The sequence below is a fragment of the Petromyzon marinus genome, chromosome 52 (genome assembly GCF_048934315.1).
Source record: "Petromyzon marinus isolate PM22_M1 ecotype Great Lakes invasive population chromosome 52, UKy_Petmar_22M1.pri1.0, whole genome shotgun sequence".
NCBI lineage: Eukaryota > Metazoa > Chordata > Hyperoartia > Petromyzontiformes > Petromyzontidae > Petromyzon > Petromyzon marinus.
The window spans coordinates 4,154,690-4,178,448 of record NC_133718.1 but is presented as its reverse complement, the minus strand read 5'-3'; the positions used below and the strand labels follow the sequence as shown (position 1 = coordinate 4,178,448).

Sequence of the window (23,759 nt, the reverse complement as noted above, 5' to 3'; positions counted from 1 at the left end):
AGCTTTGTCGCGTAAGCACAACGTGCCAATTCGTTACTAATCGGTGTGTTGGAGAGTAAATCCACAACATTTACAATCTGAGTGCGACGTTTCGCCAGTAATCACAACCGCCATCAGGCGGGCAGCCAGATTTGTGGAGAAATCCTCCCGTTTCGTTCTTAAATAGAGGGGTCGATGCGATGTCGTCACTTACAACATTTGTCGCGAATGCTCACGTGTTAAACTTACCTAACCCATTTTTCGATTTAAAGCTTTCGTGACTGCAAGGATTCATCTTCTTTGGTTCTTTCGGTAAAGTCACGTAGAATGAGAATAAAATAATAAATTTATAAAATCGCACAATAAAATTCTCACGACGTTTCGGCCACAACACAAGCGGCCTTCATCAGGTGAAGGGACGAGACTGTCCAGCGCTGTCCTCCAGACAGTCTCGTCCCTTCACCTGATGAAGGCCGCTTGTGTTGTGGCCGAAACGTCGTGAGAATTTTATCGTGTTATTTTATTTTATCAATTTATTATTTTCTTCTCATTCTACGTGACTTTACCGACAGAACCAAAGAAGATTACCTAACCCATCTATATTTCTGTCTGCGTCTTATGTACATATAGAAGACATGGAGTAATAATCGCGACAATTATACTTCACGATGGTCATCAATGTGGGGTGGGTGGGTGGGGTGGGTGGGGTGGGTGGGGTGGGTGGGGTGGGTGGGGTGGGTGGGGTGGGTGGGGTGGGTGGGAGCTGGGAGACATCCGGGACCGGTTCAGTTCTGGACATCACTCGCCGCCGACGTGAGCCGGCGGGGGCCAGGAATCGCGGTAATCACGTGACCGCGCATTCGATTCCGTTACGGCGCTGCAGTCATTCCGCTGAAATACGTAGCAAGTAGCGGCGGCGGCGGCAGCAGGAGGAGGATGAGGATGAGGCTTTCGCGGCCAACACAATCCATCGCAGAAGTCGCGTTGGGTTGAGGTCGCGCGCGCGCGTGCGTCGTGAACCCGACCCAGCGCCGACGCGACAGCAGCCGGCATAGCGCCAAGATCGTGGCGCCAAATTCAAACGCGCGCAGCGATTTCGTCGCTGCGCTTCGTCGGTGGTGGATTCACGACGCGGGCTCCAATTGACGCCGCGCGACCCAAAAGAACCTCGATCGCGTTGACCGCGTCCGTAGTAAAAAAAAAGTATAACTAAAGGCCCCGCTCGCGCGGTGTGTAATTCCGTTACCGCGACGCGCGCGTTTCGGCGGTGTGTAATTCCGTTACCGCGACGGCTCGTTTCGGCAATGTGTAATTCCGTTACCGCGGCGGCTCGTTCGGCGGTGTGTAATTCCGTTACCGCGGTGCGATCCTGTCGCCGCTGTGTAATTCCGTTGCCGCTTTGCTGGGCCGCTGTGTAATTCCGTTACCGCGGTGTGATTCCGTTGCCGCTTTGCTGGGCCGCTGTGTAATTCCGTTACCGCGGTGTGATTCCGTTGCCGCTTTGCTGGGCCGCTGTGTAATTCCGTTACCGCGGTGCGATTCCGTTGCTCGAGAAACACGGCCCGGTCATCTAAGACCGATGCGAGTTCGTAAACCGGTTTGGGGGGGGGTGGGGTTGGAGAGCTGGGGGGGGGGCTTTTTATCGGCTCTAGCGTCACACTCTTCGAAGAAACGCACGACAAATGGAGTTATGGATAATGATTTAAAAAACAATTATAATAATCACAATGACGTCAGGCTTGAATTCAGCCTCCTTTAGAGACCTCCCGAATACGCACGATAGCGGGTAGAAATATAAACTGCTGGGCAATCACGATGCCTTTCACGTCATCAGCCACGGTCAATCCAATGCTGGATGAAGGTCTCCCCCAAGTCGTCGCCATCTCTCAAGGTCTTGCGATAAAGAAAAACTAAAATCCATCTCCCACCAGCACGTCGGAGGCGATTTTTAATCGCTCCATCTCCGCGGGTGGACATCACCGAAGTAGATTACTTGCATAGACTCGACTGTACGTGTTGCCAGTGTAGCTATTCTTACCCTTGAGATGTTGACTACCTCGCCTGGTATACAGGAGGTCGTGGGTTCGATTCCGACCCTGATCCCTGTTGTACATTTGGAGTTTGTGTGTCTCTTCCTCTGTTCCCTTCCACATTTAGAAACGTGCTATCCTTTGTGGGCAGGTCGCTTCTGAAAAAGAGCTGCATCGCTCAATGGGCCTTACCTGGTAAAAATTTTAAAAAAAGTTTTTTTTAATCATTATATATGTACTGTATTCCCATTACTCACTCGCGCAGTACCAATTTTAACTCGTACAATGCATTGTACAGCCCTTTATCGATCCACTGCTGGATGATATATGCCCCACCACTTGTCGGCCATGGGGGTAGCGGTGGATTGGGAGGGGTTGTTTGACCATACTTCACCACGCTGGTCAGCGTGGTGGTTAGTGAAAGGGAGGCTCCAAGACCGTTTCAGATATAACTCCTCCGCTAATGTTGTACAGCATTGGCCAAGAATTGAACTAAGGTGGCTGGGTTTACGTATAGCGCAATGCGCTAACTATTGTCCCACCGCTCCGCCCCCTCCCACCACTCGACCCCACATTGTATAACGATTCCTCGATTGATGTCGATTATTAGTGTTGTTTACCGACGTGTCTGACGACACTGTACGTGCGCACGTGCTCATCACGTGCACGCACACGCGGTGAGCACGTGTACACCACGTGTCCACGCGCACGTGGTCACCAGATGTACCATCTCACTGGGGATTATCCTCATTAAAGATGTTTAAATATATAAGTAAACATATATTTTAAAAAAACGTGTGTTTTTTTACTCGTAAAGATACATAATCGATTATTTAATAGACAAAACAAGAAATACAAAGCTGTCCCGTATAGACTTTAAAAGGCTGTTGGGGCAAGTGCATGCTGCGAGAGAGCACCTATGAAGGCCGGCACGGAACACACAACACAACACGCACACCGCACCAGATACTTTTCTCACTTAAAGGCTGAGCCGACCTAGGGGAAGCCCAGCACCGGCTTCAAACGATCGCCAATGAGATTGGTCGCGAGCGGGAATCGAACTCGAGTCGTAGGTTTGCAAGGACGACCCCGCAGCCACGTGCAGCCAATTCAATTTAAAAAAAAAACACCTCGGTACGTTCAATTGACATCGGTTTGCCGCTGCGCGGCTCCCCGTATGTACGCACGTCCGACGTTTCGCGGCAGGTGCTGGGGGAGTTCTCTTCATGTGGTACAACAACACTGCCTCGGAGGGAAAACAATCGTCAAACGTTTCGGGCAAAGGGCCCATCTTTTATAGCCATTGCCAAGAACGTCGCCGGTTTATAATAGATGTTATCTATTTATTCTAAGGCAGTGCCGGTGACGAGTGTGTTGAGTTTGTCTCGTTAGATGTGCACGGGGAAACTTTGCCGACGCAGTATCACAGAATATGTTGTTGTTGTTGTTCAGAAACACGAAATGGCAAATCACGGTGGGGTGGGGTGGTCACTGGAACTGCCAAAATAAATAAATAAAAATTGATCACGACGTTTCGATCGCAACACAAGCAATCGCCATCAGGTGGGACAACCACAGCAAGAAACAACTGCTGAAGTAGGCTGGTTGTCTCACCTGATGACGATTGCTTGTGTTGCGATCGAAACGTCGTGATCAATTATTTTTCTACCTACGCGACTTTACCGAAATAACCAAAGATTATGGATTCATGCAGTCACGAAAGCTTCAAATCAAGATTAAAATTAAGTTACAGCGAGGAAGTAAACAGAAAGCTGCGCTAAAACAACAACAACAAACAGCTCTGGCGTCCTCGCGTGAGAAATCGAATACATTGGCACACAGACAACAACAACAAACAACATAAACCACCACTGATGTTACATGGAGCAAGATTATCCACCGCGCCGATCATCGCGTGTACGATCACCACCGAGTTACAACACGCGGGTACTGCGGTGTGTGAACAACACGGGCATCACGTGCAATGCATCATCATCATCAGTAGTCATGATCAATCCACTGATGGATGATAGAGGCCTCCACCCACACGACACTTGAGACGCTCTGAGCAGGGTCGAAAAAGTGCATGTGCACATAACCACGAACCCGGCCACCCGAGTTCGATTCCCGCTCACGGCCACCGACACTAAGTGACGATTTATCTGAACCGGTCCTGGGCCTCCCCTTCAAATGAGTAACCTGGTGCGATGTGTAAAAAAACATCGCCACTGGGGAGACAAAGGCGGCCGGGCGTGGTGCTGGCCACCCACCCTGTCGTGTACCGTGCCAGCCTTCACAGGCGCTACTCGCTAACAGCACTTGCCCCAACAGTCTGTTAAGGCTACACGGGGGACCTTTATTTTTGTATATACATCGATAAACATTGCACCTTTAATGTGGTGCTCGCTAACAATAACGGATCTTTATGCCAACAGATATAACTTTATATCTTGGTTCTTTCGGTAAAGTCACGTAGAAGGGAAACAATAAAAATATAAAACAATAAAAATCTCACGACGTTTTGACTGCAACACAAGCAATCATCATCAGGTGTGAAAACCACAGCAAGAATTTTTTTTATAAAAGTGTTTTTCACACCTGATGATGATTGCTTGTGTTGCAGTCGCAACGTCGTGAGAATGTTATTGTTTTATATTTTTATTATTTTATTGTTTCCCTTCTACGCGACTTTACCGAAAGAACCAAGAATATGAATCCCTGCAGTCACGAAAGCTTTAAGTCAAGAGATAACTTTGACTTTGTAATTTAACTTAGTGCGTGTGAAAGTTTGTTATACGTGAAAGTGCATGTTGTGAATTGTATTATGTATTGTTACAATTGTCTGGTGTGTGTACACGTATGTATTATTTGTATATCGTATCTATGGTATGTGTGTGTATATTATATTTGCATAGCGTATTTTGTGTATACGGTGTGTGTAGTGTATGAATTGTGTATCGTGTGTGTTTGTATTCATATTGTCTATAACGTATATGCAGTGCGTGTTTGTGTATGTAGTTTTACGTTTGCATGTATTATATTGTCTAAAGATGATATGTGAATACTGAAATGTGTGTGTATACATGACATCTATTGTGAATATTGGCTATATTGTATGCATATATAGTGTGTAAATATCATATTATCTATAGTGTATACATACATGGAGTATTATATTGTCGATGGTATATGTATTAAGTTTGTATAGTTGTCTATAGGATGTGTAAATGTATATTATATCATTGTTTCCTACAGTAAATGCCCACGTTAATATTTCTCCTATGTACAGTATTACAAGGTTGTAGTGTACAACTTACATATACCGTATAATTGCATTGTAAGTACGATTGATATTGGTTTAAAACGTTGTAGTCTTTCGCGACCAACATACATAAATAGAGGCTGTTGGGTTAGATCGCGTAAATGTGTGTCGTTAAACCCGCCACCACCCGACACAGCCAAATTAGTAAAGTTTGTCACGTAAACAGAACGTGCCAATTCGTTACTAGTACAGCACACCGGTGTGTTGGAGAGTAACGAATTGACACGTACTAGTAACGAATTGACACGTCCTAGTAACGAATTGACACGTACTAGTAACGAATTGACACGTAATAGTAACGAATTGGCACGTTCTGTTTACGTGACAAACCTTGCTAATTCGCTGTGTCGGGTGGTGGTGGGTTTAACGACACATGTATATATTTACACGATCTGACCCAAAAACCTCGATTATGGACGATACATATTATTGGTGTATGGTTATGTATTGCATCTTTTAAGCACTTCATGAATGACCTTTAATCACAATATGACTTTAAGGTGTCTATAACTTATATTGTACGTGGATTGTCCGGAGAGTGGTGGCGCATCGGTTAGCGCACTCTGCAACGAACTCGGTCTGCCCGAGTTCAATTCCCGGTCACGACCACCTGCAGGGGTTCTGGGCCTCTGCGAGGTTGATTCGGCGTTCAATACATACCTGGCGCGGAATACCTGGTGCGGAATTCCTGGTGCGGAATACCTGGTGCGGAATACCTGGCGCGGAATACCTGGCGCGGAATACCTGGCGCGGAATACCTGGTGCGGAATACCTGGTACGGAATTCCTGGTGCGGATTACCTGGTGCGGAATACCTGGTGCGGAATACCTGGTGCGGAATACCTGGTGCGGAATACCTGGCGCGGAATACCTGGCGCGGAATACCTGGCGCGGAATACCTGGTGCGGAATTCCTGGTGCGGAATACCTGGTGCGGAATACCTGGCGCGGAATACCTGGCGCGGAATTACTGGTGCGGAATACCTGGTGCGGAATACCTGGTGCGGAATACCTGGTGCGGAATACCTGGTGCGGAATACCTGGCGCGGAATTACTGGTGCGGAATACCTGGTGCGGAATACCTGGCGCGGAATACCTGGCGCGGAATACCTGGCGCGGAATACCTGGCGCGGAATTACTGGCGCGGAATACCTGGTGCGGAATATCTGGTGCGGATGCGTTAACATCAGCGCCAGGGATACCAAGGCGGCCGTGCTCGGTTCAGGCTTTAATAGGCGCGAGCTAACAGCACTTGCCCCAACAGTCTATGACAGCCTATACGGGGGAGCTTTGTTTGTGTTAGTATGTATTGGGTAGATTGTGGGGAGCGGTGGTGTAGCGGTTAGCGCGCTGCGTTAATGAACCTCGTGTGCCGTGCCGGCCTTTATATGTGCTACTCGCTAACAGCACTTGCCCCTACAGTCTGTTAAGGCTATACGGGGGATCTTTGTCTGTCTTTTTTGCGTGTAGATTGTACATATATATGTGTGTATGTTGTAAGTATGTATCGTCCTGTACTCTGTTGGCGTGTATATATATGCTTATTATAAATACGTGTTGTCTTTTGTGTTTGTATGTTACTGTATGTATAATGTGTATGTACAGTGTATGTATTGACGATCGTGTACTGTACGTATTTATCGTGTGTGTGTGCTAAGAATATATTGCGGACAGTAATGTGAATGCATAATTGTGTGTTTATGTATTATATTAATCGTCTATAGTGTTTTATATGGCTTTGTATGCATGGCTTTGTATGTATCTGTGTGCGTGTATGTATCTATGTGTGCATATACATGTGTGTGTATCTCAATGTATGTGCGTATCTCTCTGTGTATATATTTGCGTATGTATATCTTTGTGTTTATCATCTTGGGTGTGTTTATGTGTGTGTATGTGTCTCTATGCGTGTGCATGTCTCTGTGTATGTGTCTGTGTGTGCGCATCTCTATGTGTGTGTGTATCAAATCTGTATGTGTGTGTGTCTCTCTATGTGTGTCTCTATGTGTGTGTGTATCAAATCTGTATGTGTGTGTCTCTATGTGTGTGTGTGTGTCTCTATGTGTGTCTGTGTCTCGATGTGTGTGCATGCGTCTCTAAGTGTGTTACGTTATCTATATTTAGTGTAGCGGGTAGCGCGCTGCGCTACGAACCCCTGCCACCTGAGTTCGATTCCCGCTCACGGCCAACGCCGGTGACGATTATCTGAACCGGTCCCGAGCCTCCCACTAGGTCGACTCAGCCTCAAATGAGTACCTGGTGCTGTGTGTAAACATCGGCACTGGGGGAGACAAAAGCGGCCGGGCGTGGTGCTGGCCACCCACCCCCTCGTGTGCCGTTGCGACCTTCATAGGTGCTCGCTAACAGCACTTGCCCCTACAGTCTGTTACGGCTACACGGGGGATCTTTATCTTTGTATTGCACGCCTTGAGACGTTAGTGAAAGGCGCCTTTCAAATTAAATTTAATTGTTATTATAAATACTGTAAATAGCTTTAACGTTTGGTCTGCAATTAATATAATACACATCGAGTAACAATACTCTTAATTACCACGTTCAATTATCAAAGCAGACAACAACGCGAAAAGTAGGACACGACAAAATAAAAACGCGACATCAAACATCGTTCTGTTATTATAATAATACCAACTTTGTATAAGCTTTCCGAAGAAGGCCGCTTGCCTGAAACGTCTGTACGATGTATTCCATTTGAGCAGCAGCAGCAACAACACCACAAGTCCTAATATATATATTTTTTGTTCAAAACAAATTATTTGGCGATTGATGCAATCGCGAAATAGTACAGCGCGTGATCGTCTATCATCGTAGATAATAAACAGGCGACGTTTCGGGAAATGACCCTTATTAGTGACACGTTTTTGCACCACCCCCACCGTGCACGATCGAATATCATCACCCCGAGCACAAACTATAGATGTATATTGCATGTATATATCTATACCTTTTTTTTCTAGACGGGCGAGCCATCTGCAGTATACTCGCAAAGAACGTCGTTTGCGGTATTTGCGTTTGGTGTACAATCAGCGGATTAAAAAAAAATACAACGTGCAACGGGCAACGTGAATGTTGTGTCAAGGTAACGTTTCAACCAAGTTGCAAACGTCTCGTCTGTGCCACATGCTTGCACGGAATCTGCTGCAAGGTCCAAAGAAGCAGCCGTTAGTGTGAAATTAAACAACAAAAATACGTTTTTTTTAAGGATTTAAACCATTGAGCAAGCACGACAAAGACGTTGTCGTCTTGCGAGAATCCGCGGGACGGTTGCGAATCGATGGAGAAGGACCCGCGCGATCCTCGTCGCAAATTGGCGATGTCGATGCACTTCGTTAATGAATTGATTGGGGGGGTGGGGGGAGGGACTACAATTATCTATGGTCTATTGTGCGTGTTTGTAATGTATCCCTTGTACGTCGCGGTGTTATAAATGAAAATAAACAAGCGTGGCACTGCTGATGAGACGCCGAATGTCCGAAACCGTTGCAGAGTTTTGTTTGTGTTAAAACCCAAATGCTGCTGTTGCAGTGACAACAACAACAATCACTTCCAGAAGGCCGTGGTTGTGGCTGATGGAATGTCTAAAATAGTACTGTGTGATCTTCTTTGGTTCTTTCGGTAAAGTCACGTAGAATGAGAATAAAATAATAAATTGATAAAATAAAATAACACAATAATATTCAATTTATTATTTTATTCTTATTCTACGTGACTTTACCGAAAGAACCAAAGAAGATGAATCATTGCAGTCACGAAAGCTTTAAATCGAAAAGTACTGTGTGATATTTTGTGAGTGTTTTTTAAAGTGAAGATGACAAATATGGAACGGTGAACAGCATCGTATCGTGTTGTTAACTACGCGTGGCGCAGTGTGCTAACCACTGCGTAACCGCTCCAATTCACTTGCAATGTGCTGTATACATTGTACTGTAATTATATAAATACATGCGAATACTTATTTTAATAGTAATACTATCATTATTATTATTACTCGCCACTGATGTTGACCGTGGCCATGAATGGAAATCAGACGACTCGAGTTTTTAACCGCAGTGCGCTAACCACTGCACGAGTAAAAATATATACACCACAATTATCGCGTTGTTTATATTTACACCATGTTTACATTAGTGAGTGTGTTAGTGAGCGAAGCGGTGGGCCCACATTGCTCCCGTGACTGCGTGAGTGAGATCCAGGGAGTTGATTTTTCGTATCACTCGCTACGCTGGTGCAATGCATCGCGTGGGGGGGGGGCTGGAGTGGAACTTATTTGACGTGGCCGCAACGTGAAGTACGTCTCAACAACCCCGAACACGGCGTGGGAAGGCCCTACACGTCCAGCAAGTGGAGTGGGCAAAGGAGCCGTCCATAAATGACGTCACGTGATTTTGGACAAATTTTTGACCCCCCCCCCTCAAATGACGTCACAAAGCTCTGCCCCTCCCCCCCAAAAAAAAATATATATTTCCATTTTGAAAATGAAACATGCTTCAAATCGCTTTAAACTATCGTCATTGTAGTGCGTATTTAATGTGGCGCTGCACTCTGATGTTGTAGGAGTGTTGTTATAACAATTAGTGTTGTTATAATAACAATTCTATATTTATTTAAAGTTGCCCATTTTGATGTGACGTCACATTTCTCAAACCCCTCCCCCCTCCTCGTCACACATCGTCACAAATATCTGACCCCACCCCCCCCCCCCCCAGGTGCGTGACGTCATTTATGGACGGCCCTAAAGGGCCGCTGTTAGTTGAGCACATTGTATGTAGGTGCTGTGGTACACGCAACGTTACCTGGGCAGAGAGTGGGGTGCACGTGACCCTGAAGATGTCCCCCACACGGCAGGGGCCGCTAGGACGATGGAACGTTCGGCAGAAAAATGTTGTCGCCTCTGCCGCTCAGAGCCAGCGACTAAACCTCACCACCCTCCCGAGTCGCCACTAATTTTTTTTTTATCAATTTCCGTTCACTACCTGGGCGAACCTTTGCGTTGGTTGCCGATCAAGAGATCGGATCGACAAATTACTTCGTGGTGATGCTGCTGCTGCTGCTCGTGCTGCGTTGGCAGTGTTGCAACAAGCGGAGTTAATTAAACGAATACCAAAACAATCAACGCGTTCATCAGTCACATAACGCTGTGTGTGTGTGGGGGAAGGGGGGTCTTAAAATACCCACACATATAATAGGTGACGTTTCGGATGATGGTCCTTCATTTAAAAAAATATTTATTTAAGGCTGAGTCGACCTAGGGGAGGCCCAGCACCGGATCAGATAAACTTCACTGCTGTTGGCCGTGAGCGGCAATCGAACTCGGGTGGCCGGGTTCGTGTGGCAGCGCGCTCACCGCTACACCGCCGTTCACCCCACACACTGATACACGCACAAAGACAAAGATCCCCCGTATAGCCTGAACAGACTGTAGGGTCAAGTGCTGTTAGCGAGTAGCACCTATGAAGGCCGGAACGGTACACGAGGGTGTGGGTGGCCAGCACCACGCCCGGCCGCCTTTGTCTCCCCCAGTGGCGATGTTAACCCCACCGCACCGGGTACTCAACTGAGGCTGAGTCAACCACACACACACACGTACACACACCCACACATGTACGTACACACACACACGTACGTACACACACACGTACGTACGTACACACACCCACATGCAATCGCCAGCATTCGTCAGCGAACCAACAAAATTCGCCTGCTGTGGAGCCCGACGCTTAAGCCGATAAAAAGCTGGCGATGTCAGCGGTGTTTGGGGGGTGATGCCCTCACTGCCTCACTGCGCGCACGTGGTTCCAATACATTTCTGGCTTCGGCTCGCACGTTACGCGAATACAACTCTGGGCCAAGTGGGATATCCGTGGGGGGGGGGGGGGGTAAAGAGCTTCATAGCTCATCGGATTCCCACGGGATGAAATACGTATTCTGATTCTGTGTGGCCACCCGAGTTTGATTTCCCGCTCATGACGAATGTCTGAACCGGTCCTGGGTCTATCCCCCCCCCTCCGCCCCTGGGTCTACTCGGCCTTAAAAGTGTGTACTTGGCGCGGTGTGTAAACATCGCCATTCGGGAGACAAAGGCGACCGGGCGTGGTGCTGGCCACCCAATCCCCTCGTGTGCCGTGCCGGCCTTCATCAGTGCTGCTACTCGATCACAGGCACTTGCCCTCGCCGCCTGTTATAGGCTATACGGGGGAGCTTTGTCTTTGTTCTCCGTAGGCGCTACCCGGGGAGATGGAGCGACCAGGCAGGCGAGCTGCCACGGGTGGATTTGTTGTCGTTTGCAGGATTGCGGCTCTGTAGCGAGGCCTTCATCCAGCAGTGGATTAATCACGGCTGACGATGATGACGATGATGACGATGTTGATGACGTGCACAGTATATGAGTGACAAATAACAACGCCACTCAACATCACTGTGTGTGGCATTGAAATGTTTTTTTTTAAGTACAATGTAGGCGACGGTTCGGGCAATAGACCTTCTTCACAGTGCATATAGAACAGACGGTGTTGTTGACAAATGTGTTGATTGTTGTTGTTGTTGACTATGCTCATGCACCACTGCCAACGCAGAGCGGTAGCACCGCCCCCCGTAATTTTAACTTCTACCTCTATGGCCTTTCTATGCACTCTGAAGAAGAGCTATTGCCCGAAACGTCGACTACAGCATTAGATATTTTATTTGTTTGTTTCCTAGATGTGTTGAGTTTTTTTTTGTTTTACCGCGATATAATTGAGCAGGAACGTTCGATATTTTTTTTTGTTTGAATGAACAGTACATTCGTTTTTTTACTGTACATATATAATAATACACAACAATTAGTATAATATACAAGTTGACTTGTGAAGGTGTTTGTTTTATCCTCATTGCTTAGTCGGAAGTCTAGATCCAGGTTGTGGGGGTTGATTCAGACAATCATCCCTCCGGGGGGCGGGGATGGTCGATAAAGTAGGTATCTGCACTTAGTGTGTGCGTGGGTTTTGTGTGTGTGCAGAAGTCAGCAGTTTTTGCCTAATGGGTAGACACGTCCCCGCCATGGGAACGTGGCATTTCCACCATTGACGAATAGAAGACTTCTCAACGATTCAATCCCAAGCTGTTCCCATGATCAACTTTCCAATATTCTCCGGGACCCACGTGTGCAAAGTCTAATCTCGATCGACAAGCCAGTGAGAGCCATAATCTCTACCTTCTATCCCTTCTGCTCTGAAAGGCCATTGCCCGAAACGTCATCCAATAGTTGTACTGTACCTCTATGCCCCCCCCCCCCCACCTCCATATCTAACGTGTATGCTCCCCGGCGCGGTGATAATTCAACAACCGCCTTCCCCAGGACCCCGCAGGGCGTGGGAGAGATGCAATCATCCAGCAGTGGAGTGGACATTATCACGTACACGATGAGAGTCTATTGCGGTACACGATGCTGGCACTGTACTGTGTAAGCAACAGAGCACATGGCACGAGTTCCGAATTAACCACAAACATTGTAACAATTCTTATCACTTTAACACGCAGCAGGCTTTCGCGACCAATATTAATCACAATAAAGGTTTTTTTGGGTGAAATCGCTGTATGTGTCGTAACCCTCCACCACCCGACACAGCCAATTCGTAAGGGATTTGTCGCGTAAACAAAACGCCAAATTAGTTACTAGTATAGTGCATAGTGTAGTGTACCACTTCAGCCCACCGGTGTGTTGGAGAGTAAATCCACAACACTCACAATCTGAGTAGTACGACGTTTCGCTGACGATTACATCAATCAGCATCATCGGGCGAATTACCAGAACAGTGAAGCAATCCACCAGCTTCCGGTCATAACTGAACCCAAATCAGCTGCAGAAATCAGAGGCGGAGCAGGAGGGTGGAGGTATTATAATTATACAATAGATTAGTAATCAGTTAATTGGCATGTGTTTCCTCTATAAGCAATTGTAATTGTAAGATGTATTACTTAATAATACGCTTCCAGGCCGCGCTCTCAGCTCCTTGATAAATACACTGCTGGATTCGGAGCCGCATCCACACGGAGTGTCGGACACGGCGTGGGGTGGCTCCGTGGGGGTGACGGGGGGAAGGCTGTAATTGACCATACTTCACCACGCTGGTCAGTGCGAAGTTTGTGCAGTTTGGGGGGGAGGGGGAGGGAAAGGAGGGCGGAGGGGAGTGGGAGGTTAAGACCCGTTCAGATATCTTGACTGGACATGTGTGGAAAAAGAGCTTCACAGCTCATCGGATTCCTCCGGTTTAAATTGAGATTCTGATTCTGGGATTACGATTCCATATCGCGCTCAAACGCGCCGTGGTCAGGAATCGAACTGAGGTTTTGCCGGGTTCGTAGCGCGGCTCGCTAACCGCTACACCACCCGCTCCCCACATCATCACCATCATCAAAAAAAAAGACAAACATCCCCCCTATAGGCTTGAACAGACTGTTGGGGCAAGTGCTGTTAGCGAGCACCTATGAAGGCCGGCACGGTACACGAGGGGGTGGGTGGCCAGCACCACGCCCGGACGCCTTTGTCTCCTCAGTGGCGATGTTCACACACCGCACCAGGGACTCATTTGAGGCCGAGTCGACCTAGAGGAGGGCCCATGACCGGTTCAGATAATCGTCACTGGCGTTGACCGTGAACGTGAATCTAACTCGGTTCGCCGGGTTCGTAGCGCAGCTCGCTAACCGCTCCCCCATTAACATCCACCTTCATCGCCATCATCACCACCACCACCCCCCATCACTTGCTCTCCCGCATAACCACAGCAATCGTCTTCACTTCGCTCCTTGTCCCAAGGAGGCACGCGCTCTGAGCACCACCACCATCCAAATAAGGTTAACATTTTATTAATTATATGCACCCGCGATTCCTTAACGCGAGGGACAAAGCGAACCCCTGCCCACCCCCCAAATAGAGAAGTCAAACTCCGGCAATGGGGGCCGGGGAGGGAGGGGGTGCACGCTGGGAATGGAGGCAAGGGAGGAGCAAATAGGTGGATCCAAGAACGCACGCGAGGTTCGAGACATCCCATCGACAGCTGAGAGCAACTCATGTGACAAGGTTGCTAGGAGATGTTAACTACCTCGCACGGTATACAGGAGGTCGTGGGTACGATCCGTACCCTGGCGCCTACTGCTGTGTATTTGGAGTCTGCGTCTCTCTCTCTCATCATCATCACGGTGGCTAGGAGATGTTAACTACCTCGCACGGTATACAGGAGGTCGTGGGTACGATCCCGACCCTGACGCCTGCTGCTGTATATTTGGAGCCTGCGTCTCTCTCTCTCATCATCATCATGGTGGCTAGGAGATGTTAACTACCTCGCCCGGTATACAGGAGGTCGTTGGTACAATCCCAACCTTGGCGCCTATTGCTGTGTATTTGGAGTCTGCGTCTCTCTCTCATGATCATCACGGTGGCTAGGAGATGTTAACTACCTCGCCCGGTATATAGGAAGTCGTGGGTACGATCCCGACCCTGACGCCTGCTGCTGTATATTTGGAGTTTGCGTGTCTCTCTCTCTCATCATCATCACGGTGGCTAGGAGATGTTAACTACCTCGCCCGGTATACAGGAGGTCGTGGGTACGATCCCGACCCTGGCGCCTGCTGCTGTATATTTGGAGGAGTTTGTGTGTGTCTCTCTCTCTCCCTCCCCGTGATCGCGTAGATTTTTCTCCGGGTCCACCGGGGGTTTTCCCATCCACATTTAGAATTAACGTCACGCGTTTAGTAGACTATTTTTGGCTGCTATAGCTTTCCAAAATGATAAGCCACTTCTCGTTGAGCTGTCATTTGCGGCCAGTTCGCGTCTGAAAAATAGCGACGTAGCTCAGTGGGCCTCACCTGGTAAAATAAAAAAAAGAGTTTGTTATACAGGATTGTTTAAAAAGATTGACCCGATTTGAAATCGCCATATCTCTGCAACCACGAACCGCCCATGAATGAAACTCTTACCACTTTAAAGGGCGGGGCATGAAGAGGGCGGGGCATGAAGAGGGCGGGGCATGAAGAGGGCGGGGCATAGAGAGGGCGGGGCATAGAGAGGGCGGGGCATACAGTTTCAAATGATTCCCGCTCGATGCCTCTCCCAACGCACAAACAGCCCCTAGCCTCAGTCACTCTCTAGATGGTGACCCCAGCACACAAATAGCCCCTAGCCTCAGTCATTCTCTAGATGGTGACCCCAGCACACAAACAGCCCCTGGCCTCAATCATTCTCTAGATGGTGACCCCAGCTCACAAACAGCCCCTAGCCTCAGTCACTCTCTAGATGGTGACCCCAGTACACAAACAGCCCCTAGTCTCAGTCATTCTCTAGATGGTGACCCCAGCACACAAACAGCCCCTAGCCTCAGTCATTCTCTAGATGGTGACCCCAGCTCACAAACAGCCCCTAGCCTCAGTCACTCTCTAGATGGTGACCCTAGTACACAAACAGCCCCTAGTCTCAGTCATTCTCTAGATGGTGACCCCAGTGAACACAAACAGCCCCTAGCCTCAGTCATTCTCTAGATGGTGACCCCAGTGAACACAAACAGCCCCTAGCCTCAGTCATTCTCTAGATGGTGACCCAGTGAACACAAACAGCCTCTAGCCTCAGTCATTCTCTAGATGGTGACCCAGTGAACACAAACAGCCCCTAGCCTCAGTCATTCTCTAGATGGTGACCCAGTGAACACAAACAGCCCCTAGCCTCAGTCATTCTCTAGATGGTGACCCCAGTGAACACAAACAGCCCCTAGTCTCAGTCACTCTCTAGATGGTGACCCCACCGCAACACAAGGGGCGTTTTGCGTTCTGCAGTTCGGCAAGACTGAATCCGTAATTGCGGTGCGGCGTGCGTTTCAACGGCGCTTTGGCATTGATCCGCCAATGTCAAAGAGCGTTCGTCGATGGTACCGACAATTTGAGGAAACGGGCTGATGTTGATGTAAGGGGCAGAGCACGGGGCGACCACGCACTTCGGAGGGAAACGTGAGAAGAGAGGCGTTTGAGACGAATTCAACTATCGTCTCGATGTTGTCCGTACAGCAGGTGGAGGGCGCACACAGAGCATTTATAAAATGGTTAGTTAAACGTGATAACTCATTAAACCGTTTGTAACTTTTTTGTGTAATTGTAACATTTCCAGATTTGAAGCTTTCGTGACTGCAAGGATCCATACTCTTCGGTTCTATTCGGTAAAGTCACGTAAAAAAACAACAAAATAAAAAAAATTCACGACGTTTCGGCCACAACACAAGTGGCCTTCATCAGATGAAGGTAACATGTTGCCATCGTGAAATATGCTGCTTTGAAATTGGCTCCATCTGTTTGAAAGCGCCCTGTAGTGAGTTACGTGGCCAGAAGCGAGGGGAGCCACGTTGCGGGCAGCAGGGCGATTGTTGTCCCGTACTTCTATGCGCCCTCGCCTAGGATCCCCCTCCCCCATCCCCCCCCCAGACCCCCCACAACCGCCGACTTCACCAACCCGTGCTGGCCAGCGTGATGGAGTATGGCCAGAGGGCTGTACGTGCACACGCACGTTCGTCCGCGTTCATCATGCAGTGCAATGAAGAGCACAATCTGGCACACGTGCGAGATATCGACTGCGACCCTTCCTCGATCCACCGCTGGATGTCAGGGACTCCCCACGCAGTGTCGGTCCGTGGGGGGGGGGGAGGGGTAGGTAGTTGGTTGGCCATACTTCACTCCGTTGGTCAGTCCGGGTGGGGGGCGCAGGAAAGGGCCCAGGGCCTATAACTTTGTTTTTTGGCTAAAATTATTTTAGCAATTTTATTACCTCATCCTATATACTTCGCACTCCATTCAGCTTTTATTTTCACATTGTTTATTGTTGTAACTTTCTGCCCTGCCCCGTACTCAACATCATCTGTGTGGGAAGGGGAGAAAAAAAAAAGCTTCACAGCTCATCGTATTTCTCCAGGATGAATAAAGATTCTCATTCGGTTCGGATCGTGGGCTTCAGATGTCGCTCGAACGCTCGGCCTGGGCCCTGTCTGCAAATCCCAACTCGAGCTCTCGTCACGCGGTCGCTCCGCGGAGCATCCACGCAGTGCGCTCACCACCGCGCCACCGCTCCTGTGCCAGGAGACGTGACGGGGGCTTCGTTCTCGTGCCGACAAACACGGCCACTGCCTAAGATGGAGTCCGTGGTGTGTGGCTGCGTGTGTGTGTGTGTGTCAGTGTGTGTTACATGTGTGGCAGTGTGTGTGTGTGTGTGTCGGTGTGTGTGTGTGTCGGTGTGTGTGTCAGTGTGTGTGTGTCGGTGGGGAGCGGTAGTGTAGCGGTTAGCGCGCTGCGCTATGAACCTGGCGACCCGGGTTCGATTCCTGCTCACGGCCAACACCAGTGATGATTATCTGAACCGGTCCCGGGCCTCCCCTAGGTCGGCTCAGCCTCAAATGAGTACCTGATGCGGTGTGTAAACATTGCCACTAGGGAGACAAAGGCGGTCGGGCGTGGTGCTGGCCACCCACCCCCTCGTGTACCGTTCCGGCCTTCATAGGTGCTTGCTAACAGCACTTGCCCCTACAGTCTGTTAAGGCTATATGGGGGATCTTTGTTGTGTGTGTCAGTGCGTATGTGTCAGCGGGGAGCGGTACTGTAGCGGTTAGCGCGCTGCGCTATGAACCCGGCGACCCGAGTTCGATTCCCTTTCACGGCCAACACCAGTGACGATTATCTGAACCGGTCCTGGGCCTCTCCTAGGCCAACTCAGCCTCAAATTAGTACCTGGTGCGGTGTGTAAACATCGCCACTGGGGAGACAAAGATGGTCGGGCGTGGAGGGGCTGTGGATTGATCATGGTGCGATAATGCAGGATAAATACATGCACACACATATTTTCATACAAGGTGGTGGTGGGTGGGTGGGGCGGTGGCGCAGTGATTAGCGCACCGCCCCACCCAATACTATTCGTTACTATTGATCAACGCGGTACGGTAATGGGAGGGGGGTGACGTGGGGGCTTCATCCAGCAGTGGAATTAAACGAATTGCAAGCATTGATCGTTCACAGCCCCCTCTATCCAATCACTGATGAATAAAGACTTCCCCACGCCGTGTCGGTCAGTGGGTCCTAGGGGGTGGGGGGGGGGGTCTTTGACCATACTTCACCACGATATGTACCAAATATATGCAGTATTTAAAAATAATGCTTTAATACAGAATCATTATTGAGGATATTACTGATACCCCAATGAAGCCCTCATATATCACTCATTGGTAAAAATAGCTCTGTCGGTAACGCATCTCCATTGAAACCATGTTATAATGACCTCGTTTCACGCTGTTTTTTTTTTATCAAGAACGCATCCTTATCGCTGTAAGAGGTATGCCTGTACACGTGTCACACACCTATCTGCACACGTTTTCTAGTAAGCTGCGTTGGAATTTTCTAAACCGAGGTAGAACGAACAATACACGTAATATCGATCATTGGAACTATAATATACATTATTACTACATTATAATCAACCTACATATCCAGTTGACCTTTAATATTTCGGCAACTTAGTTTTGCAGTTTTTTTAGCTGTGGTGAATATGGAGGTGATCTCGGCCCGGGAAGATTTCCGCTGCAGGGAATTATGTTTTGCAAAATTTTAAATTCCCCATCGTTGCGATTCAATTGTTTTTTATTGTTAATCCTCATTTGCATTTTTTGCTTCGTCCCCTTGTGTCCACTCGGCCAAGCGAGATGTACCCTGGCCTCTTTGAGTTCCCAGCCGGTCAAATAATTAAACGCATCAAACCCGAACTTGACCGTAACTAGACGTGATGCGTGCATCACGTGGCTTTGTGCAGGCATCGAGATTTGATTTCCGTGCAAATTATATGCAAATACTGTTACAAATTGCATTTAGACAGGGCGACATTATTTTCCCGAGCTCGGCCATGGGGAGCATCTGGCCTGATATAAAAAAAACCCCGTGAAAACCGCGGCTGCACTAACGAGACACGCGCACATCACGGGACGTACCAAAGGGACGGATTTCACAATGGAATCTCGACCCTAATAATTCCAGCGGCTAAAAAACAAACCACAGCATCGGCATCAAGATTCACTCGTCTCGTAGCGTCATCACGAGTCGATGATACTTCAAAAAACGGACAAATATAAACCGTATCTCTAAATCAGCTCAAGCATCCCGTGAATCACGTGACTTCTGTGAGTGGCCACCCCCACTCTGAGCCCTGTCCCTTGCCCCGCCCCCTATGAGAACAGACGCCGCTCCGTGCAGCAGCAGCAGTGTCAAGGCCCTGATGCAGCCTCTCCCTCCTCCCTCTCCTCGTCTCCCCTGGCCATGTGCTCCCGTTCCCCCGCTCCTTCCCCATCCCCTTCCTCTCTCATTCCCCATTTTCTCCTCTTTCATTTTCCTCTCCCGTCCCTTTCTCTTTCCCCGCCCATTGCATCCTCGACTCTCAATTCTCTATTCACCTTCCCGTGGTGGTGCCGCCACGGGTTACAACAGCAGTGAGAAACGTGCATTGAGATTATTTTGCTGCTGTACATTTCCACGCGATAAGCCACTTCCGTTTAGCGATCATTTGTGGCCAGGTCGCTTCTGAAGAATAAGTTAATACCCTATCAGTGTATTACCTGATGAGAAAAAAACAAAAGTTTAGTTTTATTTGCATCTTTTTTTAGTGATTTGTTTACTATACTTTGCACTCATGTCGAGGCTTTGTATTGTTTTTGTTGTTGTTGTAACGTTCTAACACGCCCCTACTAGACCATCCGTAAAAAGAGCTTTATAGCTCATCAGATTCCTCCAGTACAAATTAATATTAATCTGATTCTGAGCAGTCGCTCGTTTAATATATGCATTGTCTTTGATACTGATTGGCCTACACCAGAGACGGCCTTCTTAAAATACAATGTTATACATTATTACATTCAGATCATGTTATGTTTGCATGTTTCACCAAAAGTACTGGGTGTGGTTAATGCAGACATGATTCCTTGCAAAAGGTAAATTCTATTTGGTGTTCGAACATATTATAACACCCTCCTCCTGTTTTATTTTGCCAGAAACGGTAAACACTTATTATTATTTTTCATACTTTTGACAGCGGCAAAAAGGTTCCGTGATGAGTGCACTGAATTTCATGCGACTCGAAGACAACCATCTTCCTCCGTACACGTAGAGACCGAAGGGGTCCCAAAGAAGTTTGCGAGCACCCATTAAGACCGGCAAGACGCATAAGGAGCTCGGCGGTGTATGAGGAATCTGGGACACCGTGCCGCCTTTGTCTCCCCCACAGCACAGGTAGTAAGGCCAATACATGGCGGGGGGGGGGGGGGGGGTACTCCCGAGGTATATTGCTGCAGCTAACATCGGTGAGTGTACCGTACTGATGAGTCCTAATGGGGACAAAACCGGCCTACGGTTGTGTATGCCCGTGCCACGGCTGCCCCGCTGTTTGGCATGGCCACGTCTTCTCAACTCCCAGCGTCGGCGGCTCAGTGAAACGGCGAAATGGCCACACGTGCAGTTCTTCTGAGCTGGTTGGTCTGTGTAAGGCTGAGCGTAACGACGGGCGTTCGTTGTGCAGACTAATAATAATGAATAGCAGAAAGAGAGAAGCACTCGATGCGTCTCCTTAACGTTATAATCATGATGTATACGAGAGGAATCCGATGAGCTATAAAGCTCTTTTTTCACAGATGTCCAATCGGGGCACGGGTTAACAACGTTACAACAACAAAGTTACAGAAACATGAAATCAGTGAAAAGTACAAGAAGGTAACCAAATCACCCAAACTCACACAAATACAACACTAAACCACAGGGGCGGAGCCACGATTTTGACTTTGGGGGGGCTGACTTCAATATTGTGAGATATCCAGTGTAATGTTTCCAATGGGCGCCACAAATGTATTAAACAAATTTTATTGGATTTGAACGCGGAGTTTATTAACAGGTCGGAGCCGCTGATGTGGCTAATAAGTTCGATAAGTTCGAAAGGCTGCCGCTCAGGCAGCCTGCAGGGCAGCTCAAGGTGGCAGCACGAGGTGGCAGCCTGCAGGGTAGCACACAAGGTGGTAGCCTGCAGGGCAGCACACAAGGTGGCAGCCTGCAGGGCAGCACAAGGTGGCAGCACACAAGGTGGCAGCCTGCAGGGCAGCACAAGGTGGCAGCACACAAGGTGGTAGCCTGCAGGGCAGCACACAAGGTGGCAGCCTGCAGGGCAGCACACAAGGTGGTAGCCTGCAGGGCAGCAGCACAAGGTGGCAGCCTGCAGGGCAGCACACAAGGTGGCAGCCTGCAGGGCAGCAGCACAAGGTGGCAGCCTGCAGCATTTTGCAGCAGCCGGATATCCGGTTATGCCGATTAGCGACTTTCCCAAAATTTCAGGGGGGGCTAAGCCCCTCCCCCCCAGCCCCCCCCCCTGTGGCTCCGCCCCTGCTAAACCATCCCCATCCTACCAGGCAAAGCCCCACCGAGGTATGAACTTATTTTCCTGAAGCGACCAGGCCACCACAAATGACAGCTCAACAAAAGTGGGCCCCATCATTTGGACATTCACAGCAGCAAACTAATCTCTAAGGGGCCGTCCATGAATGACGTCACGCACCTAGGGGGTGGGGTGGTGACGATGTGTGACGACGGAGGGGTTTAAGAAATGTGACGTCACATCAAAATGCGCAACTTTAAATAAATATAGACAACGCGCTCTACTTAATTAGACTTTTTAATAAATGTTTTCTCCTACAACATCACAGTGCAGCGTCACATTAAATACGCACTACAATGACGATAGTCGAAAGCGATTTGAAGCATATTTCTTTTTGGGAGGGAGGGGGGGGGGGCAGAGCTTTGTGACGTCATATTTGAGGAGGGGGGGTCTGACTTTTTGTGACGCCGTGTGACGAGAGGGGGGGGTCAATAATCGTCCAAAATAGCGTGACGTCATTTATGGACGGCCCCAAAACAATGTCAACGTCGCAATTCGGTGCCCCAAAACTATATTTAATACGTATATTTGTTAAATAGATATTAAAGTATGTTAAATAGATATTAATAAAAATATTAACAAATATATTAATTAACTATATTAACTAATATTTTTAATATTTTAACGAGATATATTTACAAATATATTTAATGTATAATGTAATGCATACTAAATTGCAATATAACTATATTTTATTATTGTATTACATTATAATATATTATTTTATATATAATTATATTTCACGTATATTTCATGTAATTATATATAAATTACAAAAAAAAACATTTAATATGTTTTTACATATATATTTACGCGGAGAGACGCGCAGGGAAAGAAAATGTTGATTTTGCTCATTTATTTTGTAAAAGGGCAAGCGAAAACCTTTGTTTTGTGCAAGGCACATCTCTCTCTCACTGTGTGTGCGTTGTTTAAATCTCTACACACGAGGATAGGCCCAGGGCAGGTTTAGTCTGTAATTGCCGATGGTGTGTGGTGATGATGTGTGGGTCATGGTGATGATGATGATCATGTATGTGGTGGTAATGGTGGTGATGATAATGATGTGGTGGTGGTAATCGTGATGTGAGATCGTGGATGGACATCGCAAGGATGGAAGCATGTCACGGGGAATTTGACTGGTCATAGGTGCACCCATATACAACCATGTACTGTGTGTATATATAGGCTACACACAAGGGTACATATAACACTAAGACAGAGATCCCCCGTATAGCTTTTGATCATCTGTAGGAGCAAGTGCTGTTAGCAAGTAGCACCGATGAAGGTCGGCCCGGTGCACGAGGGGGTGAGTGGCCAACCATGCCAGGCCGCCTTTGTCTCCCCAGTGGCGATGTTTACTACACACCGCACCAGGTACTCATTTGAGGCCGAGTCGACCTAGGGGAAAGCCCAGGAGCCGGTTCAGATTAATCGTCACTGATGTTGGCCGTGAGCGGGAATCGAACTCGGGCCGCTAGGTTCGTAGCGCAGCGCGCTAACCGCTACACTACCGCTCCACACACAACAACAACCGCCATTCGCCACTAAGTGGCGGTGACGTCACCACGACGTTTGTGCCAGGCCATGTGCACCTTGATGCTACCACGTGAAGTGTCGAACGCCCGCTGGCAGGAGGTCACGGGGCAGACACACGGAGACACACACACTGACACACACACACACTGACACACACACAGACACACACAATGACAAAGATCCCCCATATAGCCTTAACAGACTGTAGGGGCAAGTGCTGTTAGCGAGCACCTTACACACAATGACACACACATACAATGACACACCCACACTGACACGCAATGACACACCCACACTGACACACACTGACACACCCACACTGACACACAATGACACACCCACACTGACACACAATGACACACCCACACTGACACACAATGACACACCCACACTGACACACAATGACACACCCACACT

At 48.3% G+C, this 23,759-nt stretch overlaps 1 protein-coding gene across 11 annotated transcripts in view; it reads right to left on the bottom strand.

The window, feature by feature from the left end:
* LOC116953618 (uncharacterized) overlaps positions 1-23,759 on the bottom strand; it is a 167,904-nt gene that overhangs the window by 76,714 nt on the left and 67,431 nt on the right. The window contains exon 1 of one of the 11 annotated variants that reach the window (XM_076075142.1): positions 10,141-15,312. The exons of the other annotated variants lie outside the window; for them this stretch is intronic. The gene's annotated coding sequence lies outside the window, so the exon portion shown is untranslated. Of the gene's footprint in view, positions 1-10,140; positions 15,313-23,759 lie in introns of those variants that run through there. 11 annotated transcript variants of the gene reach the window in all.